The sequence below is a fragment of the Aythya marila genome, assembly GCF_965140915.1.
Source record: "Aythya marila genome assembly, chromosome: 2".
Lineage (NCBI taxonomy): Eukaryota > Metazoa > Chordata > Aves > Anseriformes > Anatidae > Aythya > Aythya marila.
In genome coordinates, this window is record NC_139043.1 from 154,651,636 (window position 1) to 154,672,732 (window position 21,097).

General features: G+C 44.6%; 1 protein-coding gene across 2 annotated transcripts in view; it reads right to left on the reverse strand.

Annotated features, from left to right (window-relative positions):
• Positions 1–21,097, reverse strand: part of TSNARE1 (t-SNARE domain containing 1) — a 452,412-nt gene that overhangs the window by 422,015 nt on the left and 9,300 nt on the right. The window contains exon 2 of one of the 2 annotated variants that reach the window (XM_082752775.1): positions 13,162–13,251. The gene's annotated coding sequence lies outside the window, so the exon portion shown is untranslated. Of the gene's footprint in view, positions 1–13,157; positions 13,252–21,097 lie in introns of both variants that reach the window. The other variant, XM_082752776.1, reaches the window with a different exon arrangement.

A 21,097-nucleotide genomic window follows, 5' to 3' on the forward strand; every position in this document is an offset into this window, starting at 1 on the left:
AAAACGTAAGGACGAACTAATCAAACATTCTTATTTTGGGGAAAAAAGAACAACAAATATTTGAACTGGAGCTCTCCACTTCTGATACCAGCTATTAAGAACACGGATAAAATCTTTTATTTATCTCACATGCAGCAAGAAGACTTTGAAAAAAAAATTAAAAAAATCACAGGGGACATAACCCAACGACAATCTTCTCCATTAACTCAAGAACGATGTTCTGTTGAATATTTCAAGCGCAATTACACTGTAACAAAATGGCATCATGCCACAAAGTCCTATAAATTATTCTCTCTCAATGCCTCCCTTCCACGCAAAGACGCCAGGAGGCTGAATAAATAAAGTGCTCCGAGATCAAACGATGAAAGGCACTGAAGAGACGTTGAGGATCCTTCCAATTACCATGTTTGCTTGAAAGCAGAAAAAGGTTACCTTAATGGCTGGCATCACAACTTCCAAACGGGATCTGGCCACTTGGCCACGCTCACCACCTCTTACTGGAGCTCAGGAAGGAATTCCCACTCTTGCCAGCAAATCTACAGGGCTGGTCACCTGCAAGTAACTGGGATTTATTGTGCCAACAAGATGCCTTCTGCAAAAGAATGTAATGGACAATATTCAAAACAACAGCAACCCGCTACAATGGAGGAGATGGAAGGAGACACACTGAAGGGGTGAATTTAATTCAGAAAACTGACTGAAACCAAACACAGCAAAAAATAAAAATAAAAATCAATAAGCAAGCTTAGGGCCGACAGATCTGGTACCACTGAGCTTCCTTCCATGTACCACAAAAATCAGGAAAAAATAAGAAGTCGTGAAATGCAAGAGGTAAGTGACATTTTTTTGAGAAATTAAACTGGAGCACAGGATGTGAAGGCCAAGAACTTAAGCATCCAAGGGACAGGGAAGTAGGTAACGAGACCAGCCAATGCTGTCATAACTAAGCTGTAACACCAATGCTTAAGCCAGCCTTAGTGATTAACCATCAGGGAAAAAAAAAAAAAAAAAAAAAAACATGGAAAAATAATCACAGCATTTGTGTATCAGGGCACTACTTTCTCGTCTTTTGAGCACACTATTTCTGGTCGTCATCCAAAAGAGAGATTCTGGAGCTAAATGAACCCTGTGTCTCACTAGGCAATTCCTGGGCCGCTTATAATTAAAGGCACCATTAAGCCTTCAGAGACGCCAATCCATGCCAAGGTTGCACAGATGAACTTGGTCCAATTACACCACATACAGGAGATATACCAGATCTCAAATGGATATAATTTTATGGGAAGCTTTCTCAGTGTCCTGCAGTCTTAGGATCATTGAAGATACTCTTGCCTCTATCATCCCTTCAGTGCTGGTTTTAAAAGAAAAGACTTTCCGTAGTCATCTGGGAGCAAGCTTAAGATGTAGTAAGTGGAAAAAAAAATGTAATCACTGATTCTGTAGAGAAACCAACAAGTAAATAATCTAGTTTACATGCAGAAACAAGTATCTTCTCCCCATTTCACATTTTTTGGGGGTAGAGAGGAGGGTAATATTGTGAGATTCCTTTTTGCATGCTTATTTTTTCAGGGTTAGAAAAGCCAAATGAGTGTAAATTCTTGTGAATTGATAAAAGCCACAAGCATAGTTCATCTATTCGTGAATACAGTCCTTTAGAAGCAAAGTAAAAGGGTAATTAAGCACTGTAACAAGGGCTCTCAGGCAACCTGGTCCGAGTAACAGAACATCACCAAATATCTGTTGGTAGAAGATGCTGGTCAAGTTTTCCTCTCTGCATTTAAGGGGCGGGAGGAGAGAACAAACTACAAATCAACTCAGAAACAGCCATCATCTAAGATACTAAAAATATTATCATCCAAACGCAGGAGGGTCAGAAAATAAATTCTTAACTGCCTTCTCAACATAATGCAAAAAAGCAAGTCTATTCTTAAGCATACACCAAGGCCAGTGAATTTGGGAAAAAGACAGATGGGAGAATATGTAGGAGAATATGTTCCTGAGTACTTCCACAAATAGGCTACCAAAAGTTGACAGAGATGCTGTGTCACGAGATGGAGAAGTCACAGAAGATGTCTTTCTTAATGTTCCCCACTGGAAGAGACAAAGAAGCCTTTGGTAATCCTTGTTACCACCACATTGCCTCCAGCCACTTGCCCTTAAACAAAATGGCCTCCCATGGTCATAGGGTGATGGGCACCACCTTCTCAGCCTCCCAGCAACATGATGATGATCACCACAAAGACTTACAGTGATACAAGAACCATCAGTGGTTCATGCTGACTTTCCCATCTATTAGTCCCGTTCTCCTGTCATTTCGGCCATAGCTGTAACTTGAAGCTGTTGTTGGGCAGCTTCAGCTCAGCTGGAAAAAAAATAATACTAAAAAAATCATACAACATAACTACCACCCTGAAAATTGGGTAAAAATGAAGGCTGGAGTAAAGGAAAGAGAAATGAATACATCTGCTGAGAAGGCGAGCACAACTCGACACTTCTAGCAACCACCCAACATGTGGCTTACCTACTGGTAAACAGATAGTAGTTGCTAACCCTACCACAGCTAGCAAGTGGTAGAAGACATGCTAGGAGATGACAGACAAAACCACCAGAAATCAGGCATCTTCTGCTCTTCAGCAGATGGAGCACAGACAGCAGATGGAAATCCTCCTTTTGAGGTTCATGTTTTAGGCATTTATTTTGTTGCATCCCAGGAGTTATCCCCACCAAGTGCAAGGTCACTCCTGGTGGTGTAGCTACCAGTAGTGTTGCCAGTCAATACTGCTTCAGACCTGAGGTCACTTCAGCCTCTTGGATTTCCTCGTGTTCAGGTAGGCTGACAAGCACAGGAATTTCATCGTGTTGCTGCCCACAAGCCATCCATGAGAAGCAGACGCCCCAACAAGCAGAAATCAGAAGACTACATTCATAGAATGACAGAATCATTTAGGTTGGGAAAGACCTCTAAGATCATCAAGTCCAACCATTAATGTAGCACTGCCAAGTCTACCACTAATCCATGTCCCTAAGCACCACATCTACACATCTTCTGAATACCTCCAGGGATGGTGACTCAAACACTTTCCTTGCAGGCTGCTCCAATGCCTCACAACTCTTTCAGTGAAGAACTTTTTTCCTGATATCTGATCTAAACCTCCCCTGGCACAACATGAGGCCGTTTCCTCTTGTCTTATCACTTGTTGCATGGGAGAAGAGAGCAATCCTCGCCCCACTACACTACAACTACCTTCTTTGAGGTAGTTGTAGAGAACAGTAAGGTCTCCCCTGAGACTCCTTTTCTCCAGGCTAAATAACCCCAGTTCCTTCAACTGCTCCTCATAAGACTTGTCTCTAGACCCTTTACCAGCTTCGTACCCCTTCTCTGGATATGTTCCAAGGCCTCGATGTCTTTCTTGTAGTGACGGGCCCAAAACTGAATACAGTACTCAAGGTGCGGCCTCACCAGAGCCGAGTACAGGGGGACGATCACTTCCTGGCCCTGCTGGCTGCACTATTCCTGATACCAGCCAGGATGCTGTTGGCATTCTTGGCCACCTGAATGCATTGTTGGCTCATACTCAGCCACCTATCGACCAACACCCCCAGGTCTCTTTCCAACAGGCAACTTTCCAGCCACTCTTCCCCCAGCCTTTAGCTCTACATGGGGTTGTTGTGCCCCAAGTGCAGGACCCGGCACTTGGCCTTGTTGAACCTCATACAGTTGGCCTTGGCCCATCGGTCCGGCCTATCCAGATCCCTCTGCAGGGCCTTCCTACCCTTGGGCAGATCAACTCATGACTAACTTTGTGTTGTCTGCAAACTTACTAAGGGTGCACTTGATCCCCTCATCCAGATCATATTCTTACTTCTCAAGAGCACGGTGTCCACCCAGCAGACTACACATGGTGCTGTGGTGATTCTACCCTGCTACGCAGCTGACCACCACAACTACTCTCTCACTCCCCTTCCACAAAGGAAAAAGGGGAGAAAATATGATGGGATCCTCCACGGGCTGCAGCATGTGGGACCCATGGGTGCAGGGGGACAGCCTTCTCCACCAGGGGCCTCTCCACAGGCCGCAGGGGAACTGCTGCTGCATGCCTGGAGCACCTCCTGCCCTCCTGTTGCATTCACCTCAGGGCTGCAGGGCTGCTTCTCACTCCTCTCTCTCAGTTGCTGTGTAGCAGCAGCTTTTCCTTTTCTTAAACATACCCTGCTAGAAGCACAACCAGCATTTGTCCGTTTTGGAGCTGGCTCTGATCTGACACAGGGCAGCTGCTAGGCCCTCCTCACAGAGGCCACCCTTGCAGCCCCCCTGCTACCAAAACCTTGCCACAAAAACCCAGTACAGGTGTTTCCAACATAAACCTGTCATTCTTGGACACTATTCACATTACTTTCCCACTTGGTCAAGAAATTGAAACCATAACTAAGCGCAGCAGGAGACTAACAGAAACGTGTAATTCAATTGAACCAATTACTTGATTTTTGCCACTGTACTTCAAAACCAGACCCAAATCACCTATTGCATGAACTTGCTTTTTCTATTTTAAATATTTCTGCTGTCCAACAAACAGCTTCATTTACAGCCAAGTCAGAGAGGCTTATCCAAGCCATAGGTGAGCAGGAGACAAAAGAAAAATCTTTTTTTTTCCTCCCACATATTTAGCAGGCCAAAGCAAACCACGTCCTCTAGTTTCTATGAGTTACATTTATCTATGACCATTCGTAATTCTGAAAGCAAACCAGAAGTGATAATACACAATCCCTCTGCAAAACGAAACAGAGATGGATGGAGGCTAAGAGGTATAATTTAAGACAGTCTATATTTTTCGCAGTTCCAAGAACGCTGCATTCAGGCTGCAAGAAAAGTCGCTGGTAAAGTGAAATCAGCAGAAGGCAAAAGAGTTTACAAGTAATATCTCAACACAAAAAGGAGCTCATTTAGGCATTTAAGGAACAGAAGAAGCAGACAGCAAGTCTGTATATGCAAGAGCCCTCCTCTCCTCCGATGCAGTCATCCTCAGAGGCCCACAAGATCCTGCGATGAAGCATATGAGACTTGCACTGGTGCCATCCATAGTAGCACCCATTGTGACAGAGACCTCCTCCTCACCAAAGCCATGCATACCAACAAAGAAAAACAGTTTTGAGTCATCTCCTGTCTCCCAACTGGCTCGCTCCTTTTAGCGCAGAAGTCTTGGTAGCCAGGATTTTCCTCCAGTGAAGTGGAAAGGATTGCTTCCCTGAGCAGGCTGGGGTTAAGCTCTCAGCCTTTCTGCAAATGCTACAGGAGATAATCAATGTAAAGAGTTCACTTCTTCCCTCCTGAACACTATCATGTGACGAAAGCAGCTTCTCAGGCAAAAGAGAAACTCTTTATGTGGTGGTGTTGGAAGAACGGAAGACAGGTCTGCACTGGTTGTCATCAGCAGACAGTTGACAGACGTCTTCTCTCTTCGATAGCTCTCTTTGATGTCTTCACTGTCCTCCTTTTCAGTTCAAACTCCAGGGGAGTTTCATGCTGAGGACAGGCTGAATCTCACATGGCTTTCCTTTCCAGCTTTGGACCACCTGCATGGACACCATTTCCATGACACAACTTATGGCCTGTAAAACAAAGACAGCTGCCCCGACCTCATGGAGGTGCCGCCTTGCATGTTCAGGTTCCTTGACATCACAGTCTTTGGTTTGCTCCACACAAGCCGTAGCAGCAATAAAACCACACATCTCCACATTGCACAACACTGACTGCTGAAGAGCCACCATGTTCTCAAAGCCAAGAGTGGAGCTGAGCATCCCTGCCCTCTTCTCCTGCAAATCTTCACCTGCCATGATGATCCCGCTGCCCAGTTCTACATCCCCACAACACCTCTGATGTATCCATGGATACTTCACCTCCACAGCTTCAATTCCCACCAATTTCTCAATCCCTGCTCCATAGCACCCTCCCAAACACCAGGCAGGCAGCAAGCAGCATACGTGAATAATCAGGACCCCTACACATACCAACTGGTTGACTGGATGATCCCTAAAAAATAGTTAATTGCTGATTTTCCCTCTATTTCCCTTGAGGGCACTGAGATATTAAGCCTTTATGTGCTTCATGAACAGGCTCATTGATGGCTGGGTAGAGGAGAAAAGCTGAAATCAGCGATCTGTAATCTCTTCTTTGATGTGATTAACTCAGCCAACCTACTAAAGTGGAAGAAGCAGAAAGAGACCAACAGCAGAAAGCCTTAAAAGAAGTGAGAGAATTTAAACCAATAAAAAAAATAAATAAATCCACTCCTGAAAACAACTTAATAGTGCTCATTTGTTCTTACTTCCGTACCCAGGCCCCACACACTGTATTTGTATTTAATTTTCTGGTTCACCAAGTAGAAAAATAACCCCTTTCCTAATGCTTCTTGTTTTATTTACACACACAGTCAGAACCAAGCTAAACACTTAGATCTGTCGTTGAAGGTTTCAGGTGCTCCTAGCTCTTGTTTGCACCCACGGTGTAGCAAAGCATCAGTGATGGACACTTTGTTCTCCATGTCATGAACAATGGCACTGCCCAGAAGAAGCTGCCTTCCATCCCCTCACACCAACCATGGTCCCACCACACCAAACAAGGTCCCTTCATACCAACCATGGTCCCTCCACACCAACCAAGGTCCCTCCATACCAACCATGGTCCCACCACACCAACCACGGTCCCTCCACACCAACCAAGGTCCCACCACACCAACCATGGTCCCTTCATACCAACCATGGTCCCATCACACCATCCAAGGTCCCACCACGTCTCAGTGGCTTGTACTCAGCCTCTTCAGCTGTGAGTGGAAGACTAACCAAACCCAAGCAAGAGCAAAAAGCTCTCACGGAGCTCAAAATTTCATCTTGTCTAGCCAAATTCCAAGCCTTTTTTGTTTTATCCCTTTCGTTTTATTTCTGGTAGGGTTTCGTTTTGAGTGAATTTAGAGCTGGCTCACCACACAGGCACCTGGACACCAACACCAAAACAGACAATAGAGATGGAGCCACTTAAAGGAAAATTTTAAAAATAAAATAAATAAATAAATAAATAAATGGAAACCCTGACTTATATTGGCTTAAAATGATGTGAAACTGCATCTTTGGGCTGCAGCTCCGTGATGCATTAGCTCTGACAAGGGAGGTAAGTTCAGACCTCCCCACACTGCTCCTTCCCTGCCCCACGCCACGCTTGGCTCTCCGCTCTCTTGCTAATACAGCAGCCGGCAGCTCACGCTGTAAATCAGATCAATGAAACATTCAGTTAAAAATAACAGCCAAAAACTCCTCCATTGCAGGAGAGCCTTTAGGATTATAAATGATGAAAGCGTGTTTCTAAAAAAAGCTGAGTCGAGAGCAATTTCTGAAGAGAAGGTGGCAAGAACAGCACCAACCCCAGCCAGCAGAACATGGGGACGGAGAGAATCGAACCTAAATCCAGCCTTGGGTGGAAGGCTCACGCATCCTAAAGCAGGGATGAACGGATCCACGGTGACCTGCAGCTGACACACACACTAAAACCCTCATGAAGAGAACCATAATTAATCACTAAATGCAATTAATACAGTAATGTAAGGACCCCACGTGAATTGTGTAATGTCTGTAAGGTCCAGGGTGGGAGCTGGACACGTCCCATGGGGACACTACAAGGGTTGGGCTGCTCCAAAATCTCCTGGGTGACCAGAATGACCCTTATACTGGACACCTGGGTCTCAGCACCCATAGCTAGTGGTGACCTGGCTGGAAGAGGACATTGCCTGGCTCCCTGTGGAAATGTCACAGGAGGAGGATTTGAATATTTGGGGCACCACCATCTTCCACTTGCGACCATCTCCTCCGTTATTCGTGCTCCGTGGCTGAGAAAAGAAGACTTATTACTCAGGATTTATTTTTTTTTTTACAACTGTTTTTATGATTGATGCTGGAAAACAGAAGGCTTTTGGGGGGAGGGCTCTTTTTCTCCTTTTTATCTGATCTCAGCATCTTCCATCTAAGCACACGTTGAGTAAATAACTGGCTCTCTTCAGCCTGCAAATGGGACCGCCATCCCCCAGATCTCTGCTTCCCCCACAGCAGCTGGGTCCATCAGGAGGATCTGTAATGTCTGTGGCTGGCTCCCAACTTCTCCACGCTTGTGAAAACACACGTGGCCATGCACACCTCAAAGCCACACTGCAACATCTCAGCTGCTTCCCATCCCGTGGCTGGCAGCTGTTCCTGATTACAGGATGCATCCGTGGTGCAGTGGTTGCAGCTTTGAATGCCTCTTGCAAACACCTAACTCACCCTTTATCAAGCACTCAGAGCAGCTACCCCTCCGTTTTACCCACGGAGACACTGAGCTGAAATATTCTTCTGCTTAAACACCAAACCTACAGCTACACGGCGTGACAGTGGCTCAGGACAGAGGAGCTGCTACCACATCACACAGCTCTGATATAGTGTGGCCGTATAACACCGCTCGTGTTATAAAAGGAGAGAACGAGCTTCTAAAGATGCCTGTCTAAACCCGATGTTTCTAGGGGAATTTAAGTTTCATGACAAGCTCTTTTTGCTTCTTTTCCTCATCTTTTTTTTTTTTTTTTGGAGGGGAGGAGGAAGGGGCTGTTCTTTTTCCTGTCGTCACAAGCAAATCTAACTCTTCTTTACCCAAACCGCAGCAAATGCAGGTTTGCTAAACCTGTTAACACACGAAAGGAGTGCCTCCAGCGCCGAGGGACGACAAGACAGATGGCACAGGAGGTGGGGAGGGGACACAACATCCCCCCTGCAGTGGTTTGGCATCATGCCACGTCGCTCTCTTGTCTTTGAGGCTTTTGTAATCTCTCCGAATGGAAGGCACAAACTTCCCAAATTCAAATCAAACTCAGTATTATGCATAAGGTACCCAAATATATCTATAGAAATGCACTCTTACAGTATAGCACGTGGTATATTTCAAACAAACGCAGCTGAAAACCTCCCAGCGACTGCACTAAGGGGTTTTGCTTACCTTTGGTGCTCACGCAGCTTCTAAGAAGTTGAGTCTCTTCCAAGTATTTTAACTCAATTGCTTGGAGAAGCTCACCAGCATGGGACAGTGCCAACAATCCCGTTGTGTACATCTCTGCAGTCTTCCCCAGCTAGAGAAGACTTCCCCCACAAAGCCATCTTAAGGCTTCCTCAGGACCCACTGCCCTGAAAGGCTCCAGCTGTGAGCTGGGCTCTATTTCCAGCTTCCACACTGCCTGTTTTCATCAATTTCTCCCCAATTAAATCCCAGGCTGCCCAAGGCAAGAACCACCACCACTACATGCTATGTCCAGATGCCCCCAGGAAATTTCTGGTACTAAAAGAGCAAGCCATGGAGCTGTGTGTTAATACTTGCATGTGGCTTCTTGACTAAAACAGATGATAAACAGCAAACAAGACCCGATATGCACCGTTTTAGTTGACCTTTGACTCCGAAGGAGCCAAAGCAAGGTGATTCCAGCCTGTAAACATTCCTAATTCACCAAGCAAGAGCAGACTGAAGAAGCTCAGACCTCAAACCTTGCAGGTAAGCACACCACAGCACCGAATCACCCCAGTTGCTTCACCTTAAAGAGACAAGAGGGAGGCGTTGACACTGAAGTGATGCTTTGTGGTGCACATAATCTGTATTCAACTGCCAGGCTTCCACAAACTCTGTCATGTAATATTGTGGATCGGGGAGGAACAGAGACAAGGCACAGTCATCTGCACCTGCCTCCCAAGCATCCTACTGCTGGAAAATGGATAGAAAAGAATCTCAGTTTAATGGAGTGTTATTCTGCTTCAGTACAGCACAGCAAGAAATGGATTTGCATCGTTTTGGTTTTTAATCCTCAACTAGATTACATTTAAAAAAGGAATCACAAACTTAACGAGACACAACAGCAATTAGAGTGAGGGTGGCAAGAAACTGGCGCTGCATTTGTCATGGGAGCAGTTTGGGAGTTACCCTGAACCAGCTCGTACCATTGATCAAGGCATTTCTTTGCATCAGCGTGCTGCAGCACACAGATAAACCACAGCTGCACCGTGCGCATAAACTGCGCTCGGATGCATAAATCTTAACAAAGTGGCTTCTTATTTTGAGGCAAAACCAGAAAGAATTATACGTTGCATTAAACATTTTCTCCTCCGTCCTCCTCTCGACCGTCTGAAAGATCAATTAAAGTGCTTTTGCATAAGACAGGCAGTCAAGTGCTTTCCAAAATAAATAAATAACGAAGCCCCTCTTTGCTTTTAATATGATCCCCGAAGAAAACAAGTACAGCAGCTTAAAAATTCCCACAGCGGAAAAGAAGAAATGGTCTAACCATCCGTTTAAGACTTCAGAAATCTGTTTCATTCCGTCTTATGTCTCTCGCTAAGTTTCGAGCACTCAGATGCAAGTATTAGTAACACACTGCAGCAAGCTGAGTTGTTTCCCCTCGCACGAGAAGATGTGCAAGTCCTTCCCCTGCATGCACACACAGTCGCTGCTTCTGTCGCTTTTCTGCTTGCAAAGATAGCAGAAAGAAACTACAATTTTGATTTTAACACATTCCTCCCCTTCTGAAGCTCTTTCTGTCCTGGATGCCAGCGATCACGCAGTTCAACAACACCACCAAAACATCCTTGAATATTATTTTTTGCATGCTGACCAGCAACATGGCTCAACAGCAAGAGCCTGAGCACTGGGAGAGCATCACTGAGCTTAATGGGAACTGGAGGGAATGGGAACTAGAAGATCATCCCAGCAAACAACCTCAAGACCTACTCTGTTCTTCTTGTGCTGCTCCATATCATGTTCTTGCAAGGAGAGGAACTGCTCCCATCAGAAACACACCTTCCTAGCTTTTCGGAGAGCACCAAATAATTACCCCATCACATCACGGTGAACCTGTCCAAGCCCGTGTCATTGGAGAGCAGTTTTGGGGAATGACATCTCCTTCCTCCAACAGCAGTGGTGTAGGGCGTGAGCGCTCTTCCACTTCGCCCAGGTAATGCCGAGACGTTGGGCTGCCTTCCAGCCGTGCAGCCTGGCAAGGAAATCCCAGCACCAGGCATAATCCCCGTCGAACTCAAAAGCAGGAGAGCTGGCATGGAAGAGAAACCATTGCCCTACTCAACTGAAATAGGAGGAAAAGAGCTTGAGGGATTCAGAATAAAAAAAAAAAAAGAGCTGCAAGGTGAATAATTCATTTGGGCAATGCGCACTGCCCCAACTCTGTGCGAATTGTTTGAGTTTAAGGTTCACAGTTTAATCAGAACTGCAAATAAATAAAAAAAAAAAAAAAAAAAGAGAGAACTACTACAGTCAGAAGTACAAGATTCATCTTGAGGAAATGAAACAGGTATCTCGGTAAGGGACTTTTATTTAAAATAGGAAAAAAAAAATACCTTGCAGTTTGTCAACTGACCAGTAAGGGGAGTCGGTGCCTAGAGCTTCAAGCCAACCACACAGACGCAGTTTTGGGTGGAGAAAATGCAAATAAACAATTCTGAGGCACTGATTCAGAACACGCTGGTGGTTGCCAGAAGATGTGAGAGGTGGATAGGCAGAGAGCATCACGTCCAGAAAAGCCCCTAACCCAAAGTGCTGGAAAAAGGAAAGGAACCGAGGGGCAGGACGGTAGAAGACAGGCATGGTTTTGCTTGAAGATGGGCTTCTCTCTCCTTGTGAGACTTGATGGATAGAATGTGAAGGTCAGGAAAGAGAAAAATAAAGGACAGATGAAATCAAGATAGAGTTTGGGATAAGAAAATAGGAGATAAATCTCAATGTACTTCTGGCTGTGCTAATCTGGAGGTAGAGTGTTCCCCCAAAGAGATGTGGGTCAATTCCTCTGGTAGCCTTGAGGAGACATCTAATCTAAAGGGCAAGACATACCTGGAAGAAGACTTTGGAGGACCAGCAAGGGCTGATCAGACTATTCACCACCGAGTCCCAACAGCAGAAACATAAATATGGGGGGGAAAGAAAAAAAAAAAAAAAAAAAAAAAGAAGCAATGCACAAAACATCTTGCGCGGAGTGGGATTTAATAATATCACAGTGTCTAAAAGAAAATGTCAGCAGTAGGAACTCATTAAGCATTGTATGGGGAACAGCAGCAAAATCACTACTGCGTCTACACCCATGCTGGGCTCGTCAAGAGAAACCAGGCTGCCACCGGCTACGGGGCCACAGAGAGGAGCACTCAAACACTTACGTTTCTCTTTGCTGTTAATCTCATTAACCTCCTATTTACTCCGTTGTGGGTGATTACTCAGGACGCTAATAAGCATACTTTTTGCATACAGTTTACCGCACGTTGCAAATCTGTTTAGCTCTGTATATGAAACGGGGCTGGAACATGCCAATTCTCCCCATGGTACGGAAAACAGAGGTAAAGAAAGAAAATCCTTTTTATAGAGATTTCTTGCAAGGAACGTGATTTCGAGAATAAGAATTAAGAGCACAACACCCAAGTGATTCGGGAAAAAAATGATGAAGCCTTTTAGTTTTTTTTCATTCCTAAAGTATTTTGCGAAGAAGGAACAGAGACACAGACCAAAAATCCCCACGAAAAGACTGATTTCCTACTATTAGACTGGAGCACATGAAATAACTATTCCAGCCACGATACAAATTACGGTAACAGTACCCCAGGTGGGAAAAACAGATGTAGTTTAAGGAAACTACCGCTGCTGCTAAAAACTCTGAAGGTTTTACAAATACAGTCTGTTACGCCCTGAAAAATGAAACTTTCACTGACCATCTGTTCCTAGCAGAGAGCATCCATTAATGCTCGCTTTGGCCAGAAAGCCGAACTCAAAGTCAGCAAATGCATGGCAAGTGTGGGCCATCCTGGAGTTTAATGAACTAGCAGCCAAGCGAGGCAAGATCAGCCACCAGGGGAAGAAGCTGGATGGAGATTTCCCCCCTCCACCTCAATATCAACCACTGAAATCAAGGAAAGAAGCAGAAGATGCCACCCAGAGGGGAACATCTACAAGCCAGGAGCCTTCAACCCTTCCTCCACACCCACCCCAGAGTCTACAAAATACAGCATCCCTGCCAGCGAGTTCAGAAGAGTTGGAGAAAAACAACCAAATCAAACCACCTGAAACAGCAAGGATTATCACAGGGAGAAAACAACAAGTATCTCACCCACACTTTTATTCCCTTGTGATGTGGAGCCACCGGTTTCGCACAAGCCAGCAACAGCACAACAGACCAAAGGCTTGTCTCAGTGGTATTGTCTCTGCGGAGGGAAAAAGAATAAATGAAAATCAAATGAAAAGCACATACCATTTTTTTATTTGTTGTTTCCCCCAGCATGAGGTCAGGTATTCCCAAGACCGAGGTTTTAGCCGTACCTTCAGATCCAAACCCCCTTTCAGGGGTTTTCATACCCTATGAATTTGTTACAGAACAAAAAACTTGAGCAAGACTTCCTTTGGGTCTACACGGTCTCTCTGACAACAGTGTACCACACATATCAAAACAAACACATAGGAAAACTCTTTACCTTTAGTTTCAGAGTGCAAAGCTGCCCAGTGAGAAATAGCAGACAATTTTTCTGCAATTTGTAATTTCACACGACTTTGTCATTTCCCCCTGCTTAGTGATCTCATACTTCATATTCAATCTCAGCCAGTTAAGCAGGATCTGTCGGCATTTCTTCTACATTTTCCACTAAAAAAAAAAAAGCCCATGCAACTACCAGGACTGCTGACCTGACGTCCCAGTTAGAGGCACACAGCTGGGACAACCAGGTGGGCCCAGCACTGAAACAGGACTCAGCACGGAGGAACAAAACCTACACTAGGACAGCACCACACAAAGCTGCACAGAGGCTTCTGTGTTAATAAGATCATGTTTTAAAGCACAGTTTGCAGAATACTGGAAAATCATTACGGTATCTCCACGGTTCATTTTGAATTATATACACACACGATTTAGAGGAAAAATTATTGCTTGGGGGAAAATTATGCGTGTAAGAGTATGTGCACGTGTGCGTAAAGAGCAAAAGACAGAGGTAATGTATCAATATAAACAGATATACAGCCAGCTATTTTATATCGGCATCCATAAAGATCTGATAGCTCAGATCACTCTGGAGTACATCGTAAGCGATGCCCTTAACCCCTCTTTTTCACACTTGAGTAAGTTTTTCTCAAATTCATAAGGAATTTAACATGTTTTTAATGCGATTTTTTTATGATAAAAAAAAAAAAGAGGCTCATTGCAACCTGTAGTATGTTTTGTCGTTACTGGTGTGATAGCGAAATGCAAAAGAAATATGAGGATATATTCTGAATGGATAAACTTTAATAATGTACTTTATAAACTACTTCCAGAAGGATGAGGTGTAGGCACCTCAGGTAGAGGCACTTTTATTCCATGTGAAGTTCAGATGTAGAAACACTATTCCCTTTGTACAGAAGTTATTCCTCAAGTAAAGCGTTTTAATTTTACTGCTGAAAACTTTGGCCTGGTGGTGTGCTTGAAGCAGAAGGAGTAGCACCATGTAGCACTCAGCCTCCTAGGCTCCTCATCAGATCTTCTGATGAGACCTTCTGATGAGACCTTCTGATCCCTCCTTGCGACAGGATGGCGGAGAAGCCAAACCACGTGGGATGACTGACAATGAATGGCAAGAGATGCTGAAGGAGCTCCCTGCCCTCAGATTTCCTACCCTTAGAAGAACCACACAATTACCGTTTCCTCCTCTTTGACAAATTCAAACTACTTCCAGACCCTCAAAAGCCAACAGAAGCAGCTCCAACACATGGGAAAAAAAAAATAAATCATTAGGGGCCTTTAAGTTAAAGTACAGTACCCAGAGTCAGCTTTCGAAGAGAGGGTAAATAAGTAAGACCTTTAAAATCTAAGATGGTTGCTCAGCAACACCTTGTCATGCTACATCACACAACGCTTTTTACTCGTTATTTCCCTGGCCAAAGGTCAAAATTCATCTTTCCAAGAGACAAGCCTTCCTAGAGAGCGAGCGATCAAACTCCCACATCCCGCTATCTCAGGAATAACCCACGTCTCCATCCTGGACACCTTCCAAACATCAAGACGTCCTGAAATTTCTCAAGGAGGCAGTCTTCGCTCTTCATAATTACTGTACCACGACACACGCAGCGCTGCCACCAGAGAGATGTAGGATTCCTTGCATAAATCTGTCTTCTCTGTCATACACGAGGAATCACAGAATGGTTTGGGCTGGAAGATCATCTTATTAAAGATCATCTAATCCCAACCCCTGCCATGGGCAGGGACACCTCCCACCAGCCCAGGTTGCCCAAAGCCCCACCCAGCCTGGCCTTTAGCACCTCCAGGGCTGGGGCATCCGCAGCTTCTCTGGGCAGCCTGTGCCAGGGCCTCACCACTCTCTGAGTAAAGAATTTCTTCCTTATACCTAATCTAAATCTACCCTCTTTTAGTTTAAAGCTGTTAACACTTGTTCTATCACTACACTCCCTGACAAAGAGTCCCTCCCCAGCTCTCCTGCAGCCCCCTTTAGGTACTGGAAGGCCACTGTAAGGTCTTCCCAGAGCCTTCTCATCTCCAGGCTGAACAACCCCAACTCCCTCAGCCTCTCCTGACAGGAGAGGTGCTCCAGCCCCTTGATCACCCAGGTCCTTCTCCTCAGGGCTGTTCTCAATCCACTTTCCGCCCAACCTGTGTTTGTTTGTGCTTGGGATTACCCCATCCCAAGAGCAGGGCCTTGCACTTGGCCTTGTTGAACCTCATGAGGTTCTCACAAGTCCACCTCTCAGGCCTGTCCAGGCCCCTCTGGATGCCATCCCTTCCCTCCTGCATGTCGACCACACCACACAGCTTGGTGTCATTGGCAAATTTGCTGAGGGTGTACTCGATCTTTGTCCGTGTAACCCACAAAGATGTTATTGTGTCCCAATACTAACCCCTAAGGGTCACTACTGATCACTGATCTGGACACTGAGCCATTGACCACAACTCTTTATGAATGCAACCATCCACCCAACTCCTTACCCAAGTCGTCCATCTGTCAAAAGTATCTCTAATTTAGAGACAAGGATATCATGTGGGAAGCATCAATATGAGGAACCACTGCCTGCTGCCTCCCATCTAGACATCTTCCATGCGCTAACGAGTTCCAATAATTCACAAAAAGAGCAAAACTGATCAAGTTATAGACAGCAATGCTGGCAGCTGCGGTTATCTCTTTTCATCTGACCAATTACTCCTTCCTTTTTGTAAAATACTTCAACATTCAGATGATTTATTGCAACTTGAGGTAAGGAAAAAAAGTCAGAAATCTTGCCTCTGGCAGTTTTACGTGGAGGAATCCTGTTTTGCAAGAAAACAGCATTACTTGTCCTGCACTGCAAACTCAGGGTGTTCTTAGCTCGTAATGTAAGAGTTTATCACTTTTACATAGCCTAAGGTCAAGCTTTTTAAAAAAATGCTCCTGCAAATTAAATCAGTATTTTAATTGTTCAGAAGAAGCAAAGACACGTCACACTCCATCCCTCCATGGAGGGATTCACGTCCCTAAGTGCAGAAAGCTGCCTTTTACCCTTGTTGGCCCGGTCTTACAGAACTATCAATATTATGTCCATCTCTTGGAGCACCCCATCATCGCGTGCTGCCTGGGATGCACAGCCCTAGAAGGATGAAAACCAAGATCGAAAACATCAATACGCACTACGTCGCGCTTGCGGCTTCTCTGCTGAACATTGATCCATCTTCTCCTTATCTCATCCTCCCACCCTTCCCATCCTACAGATCTGTTTCTTCCCTGACTATCTTGTCAGGAGGCTGCTCCACAGCAAGGTCTTTCCATGTGCTGGGCACCGCAGACAAACGCAAGAACACAATCTTTGGTTGGCATCAGTGGGAACAACATCGTTATAGGGAGGAATTAATGACAACTGCCTACCTGTTGTTGGTGTTTTTTTTTTTGAAGCCATCGTGTATGTAACTCTCACGATGTAAGTACAGGAATATCATGCTAAAGAATTAGAAAGTAAGGGGTGGGTTTTCCTTGTTTCTATGGTTATAAGCAATTTTAATGACCAACCTAAATAAAAAAGCTGGAAGAGAGAGAAAGTAGGAAGGAGTGAGGTAGGCGTATAATTTTGATTGACAGGACATAGCATAACTAGTTAAGATCTGTCAAATGTCTGCCTAAGATCACAAATCCTCAGCACATTGTATGGCAGAAATAATTAGTCTAAATGCACGGCTTCACAAAAACCTTTCTTACACAGCAACATCAGAGCTCACTATTTCAGATTCCCCACATCAAATAGCTGATAAGATAAATACCACGGGAGACAGGGTAAAGACCAAAAAAATACATACATATATTAATTTTTATTATTTGTCAGATTTTCAAATGTTACTATGCCACAACAGCTTAACTTTTGCTCCTGGGTCCAAAAAATATAGCAAGAGGACAGCATTCCCAAATCATCAGCTACAACAACAAACTACCTGAAACGTATTATCAACTGCATCACTTCAGAATCACGTTCAGTGACGTATAAGCAGAGTAAGAAAATTCCTGCCTTAAAGATGTAAAAGTAGGAGGCTGAATGCATACAGAGTTGCACATAGATTGGAAGGGAAATATTAGGAAGCACGGAGGCAATCTTGCTTGGCAAGACCAACAGAAACACCAGCACAACAGTCTGCTGTAGGTATTTCAGGAAAAAGATAAAAAAAAAAGAATTGGGGAAAATTAAGGACAACCCTATAAATACTCACCAGCAATGCATCAAGAGGGAAAAGCAACACAGCAACAAATATGTGAAGCATTTTAAAGTCAGAAACAGAGATTCATGACCTTGGAGAGAAGACTCAACATCTCAACAAGACGTAAAGCAGTGCACGAAGGGCTCTGGAAGATGCAACCAGCAGCCTGTGTGTAATGACATGAAGATGCAGGACGCAAAAAAAGGACTGACACAACAAAGATGCAAGACACACCCGAACCAAGCTAGGAAGATTTTTTTTTTTACTTGACCGGCACAGTCAAGATACAAGCAGGACACGGTGATCTTCAGCACTCGTGAGAACACGTTATATACCACCACTTTTGAAGTTTCTGTGTACTTTCTTTCATGTTTTACAGCACTGCTATTTTATCAAATGTTGTTTGACTTTTAAGGAGGGGAAAAAAAAAAAAAAAAAAAAACAGGCCGAGAGGATGAGGTTATGAAGAAGGGAAGTCAACAGCTCCTGAGATGCCTGCCAACAGGAACTGCATTTAAACTATCCAATTCTGGCAGAGAACAAACTCAAAATTTGATATTTAAAAGTCTTATGGTGTTGGAATGTATAATTAAACTAAAAGGACACAAGTGAACTAAGAGCTGATCAACACAAACTTGTATCAAAATCGGGAGAACGTGTTCCCAGGAAGACTCAGCCACCTGGTTCTTCCATGGTACATGGAAAGGGAAAAAAATCTACTTTATTTCCACTGAAGATCATCCTTCTCTAGTCTCTAAAAGGTAGAGATCTGTACAATCTCAGACAGCTAAAAAACAAAATACACCATAAGAACTTGCCTCATTTACGGCCAGTTTGCAATCCTAGAGAAACATATTTATTGTGACACAGGTCAATGCTTGACAACGTCCAGTATTCACAATGCAAGAATGACGAAAACACCTACAAATTAGTATTTCTTGAAGAACCACGGCAGTCTCTCCTCAAGAATTGGTATAAATGGAGGGCTCAAATTGTTTTTCTGCCTCATCACCTTACTAGAGCAAGTCCAAACTGTCTCTTAAAATTTTCAATTTGCGAGTGAATAAACTAGAACAGTATGAAATGTATTCATTCAGTGGTTCTACCCTAACCAAGCATTCACACATTGTTGCCTCTAACTAGCAGTATATAAAAAGTCATACAAAGCTTTGCTGAACTGGGGAATGACTCCTTGATTCCAAATAAACTCTTAAGAAGACAACCAAGACTCCTTCAAGCTCCAAACAAAGATCCAGGTCACATTCTCCACCACTGTGTTGGACACATTGGCTTTGTTCAAGTCCAACTATATACCCCATCAAACCATCATAAGCCATAAGTCCAAGACACACCTCAGCACTGGTTCTTTAAGTCTCATAAAAAACACATGCAAGGGCAAAAAGTGCTGGAGGTGTAGCCTTCCAACTCTCCTATCCAACTGCTGTGGACACTAATGCCCCCCAGAGAAAAATATCCAGTCAACTGCCCAAGAAATACCATGAAACCATATAGCCACCCAGCTGTAGCTGCTTGAATACAACTGAGCTTGGGTTGAATGCAACTGAGGGGAAAAAAAAAGGAGAAATGATACCTCTGACTTGCACCGATGGACAGAGGACCAGCTTGGTCAGCCACGGATTGAGAAACACAAAGCCACTGTTTTTAATCTCCTAATTTACAGACATCACTATTTCCTTCCCAGTAGTGCCACCAAGAACACAGTAACCATGAAGATAAAACTGAAAAAGCAATTTATATTATATCCAATACTCCTTACTGAAAGGTTTCAAACAGCCAGGCTACCTATCAGCAACTTGAAGACAAAAGCCAAAGTAGCACTGAAGCAGCTGGCTTGAGCTCATTTACTACCAGATAATACCTCCAAGCCTCCCAGTCCAGCTCTGCAGCCATCAGAGCCATCTCTTCCCTGGACAGTGCCCAGGAATCACCTGTGAATGCAATGCAAGTGGATTTACTGCTTCTGCAACCCTGGAAACTCAAGTTACAGAGGTGACATTACATTTGGTTTTGCCAATGCTAATCTAATACCTTTTTAAAGGTGCACACGTTTCACTGTGTTGGCTTCCAACACTGAATTCCTGGCCCTGCTAAGCTTCAGAATAAACGAGAGGAGTGTGCCCTCTGGGCAAAATCCCTTGCTGTAATCTGTATTCAAAACACACCGCTCCAGAGCCTTGTGCACGTTGCCAAAATCGCCTTGAGGTTTGCTCTTGAGATGGCAATTTGCATATCAACATTTTGCTGCAGAGATTACCCAATGTCCCCGCTATTATTTTAATACTCAACTGTGGGCGGCCCCCCGAGCGGTGCACAGAAGCACACGCTAAAAATACCCGCCTTCCCCACTGGCTCTGCACATGACCACAGCTAACACCGGCTCGGATGCGAAACCGGCAGCGACGGCAGCCATCCGTCTCTCAAGGATGCTGCAGAGCACTCCAAAGTGCCGAGAACCAAAGGGCTCAATAAAACACGCTGAGAACCAGAAAGTACCTCTGCACGGATGGAGGAGGGATATGTACGGCAGCTGGAGGAGGAGAACTGCTGGAGGAGCTGGGTTTGCAGCCACGGAAAGCAGGAGATATTTATCGAAGCACGAGACGTACTTGGGAAAACAAATTAAGAGGTAATAAAAGAAAGCAGGAGAGGGAGGCATCACCGGGGACATGAATTTAAGACTCTGAAAGGAGAAAGGGAAAGAAAGCTCGTGAGAAGAAGACGAGGGGTCCTGGCTGAATGCGAGCATGGTCTGATTCATGCCCCAGAAGGGAGCTCCCTTTCCCCATTGGCAGCACTGTGCTATGAAAGCATACGAAAACCAACAATTGCAAGCTTTTCTATGCCTTCCTCCTGCTCACCCAGCAAAGCCGGGTCTCAACAGTAGTAATTATTTTTGGCAAGACGTAAACAGGTCCAGGCAATGAAACCAAAAAACAGTTATTTACGAGATGCAAGGCAGGGAGTCGGCATCGGAGCCCGGCTATCAAATCAGCAAGCACAAGGTCACTCTCATCTGCTTAGGAGAGCAGTTTTTGTTTTGTTTTGTTTAATTTTTTTTGGAAACTGGTGTGCAAGCCTGGGTCAGCCCAGGAAAGCGAGGAATGGAAATACAGGACACAATAAAATCAGAAAACCTTGCCTCAATCAACCACAAGCACTTTCTTGCAGAGCTGGTGGGCTATGAGATGAGGTTCATTGAGCCTTTAAGTGACCATGAGCATCACCTCCACCACAGGAGCATAAGAAGAAGGACATCAGGTCATCTACCAAAGCTGATGTAGAGAGAGGCACCTGAGGGACTCAAGCTGCACACAAAGTAAGTATGAACACATCCA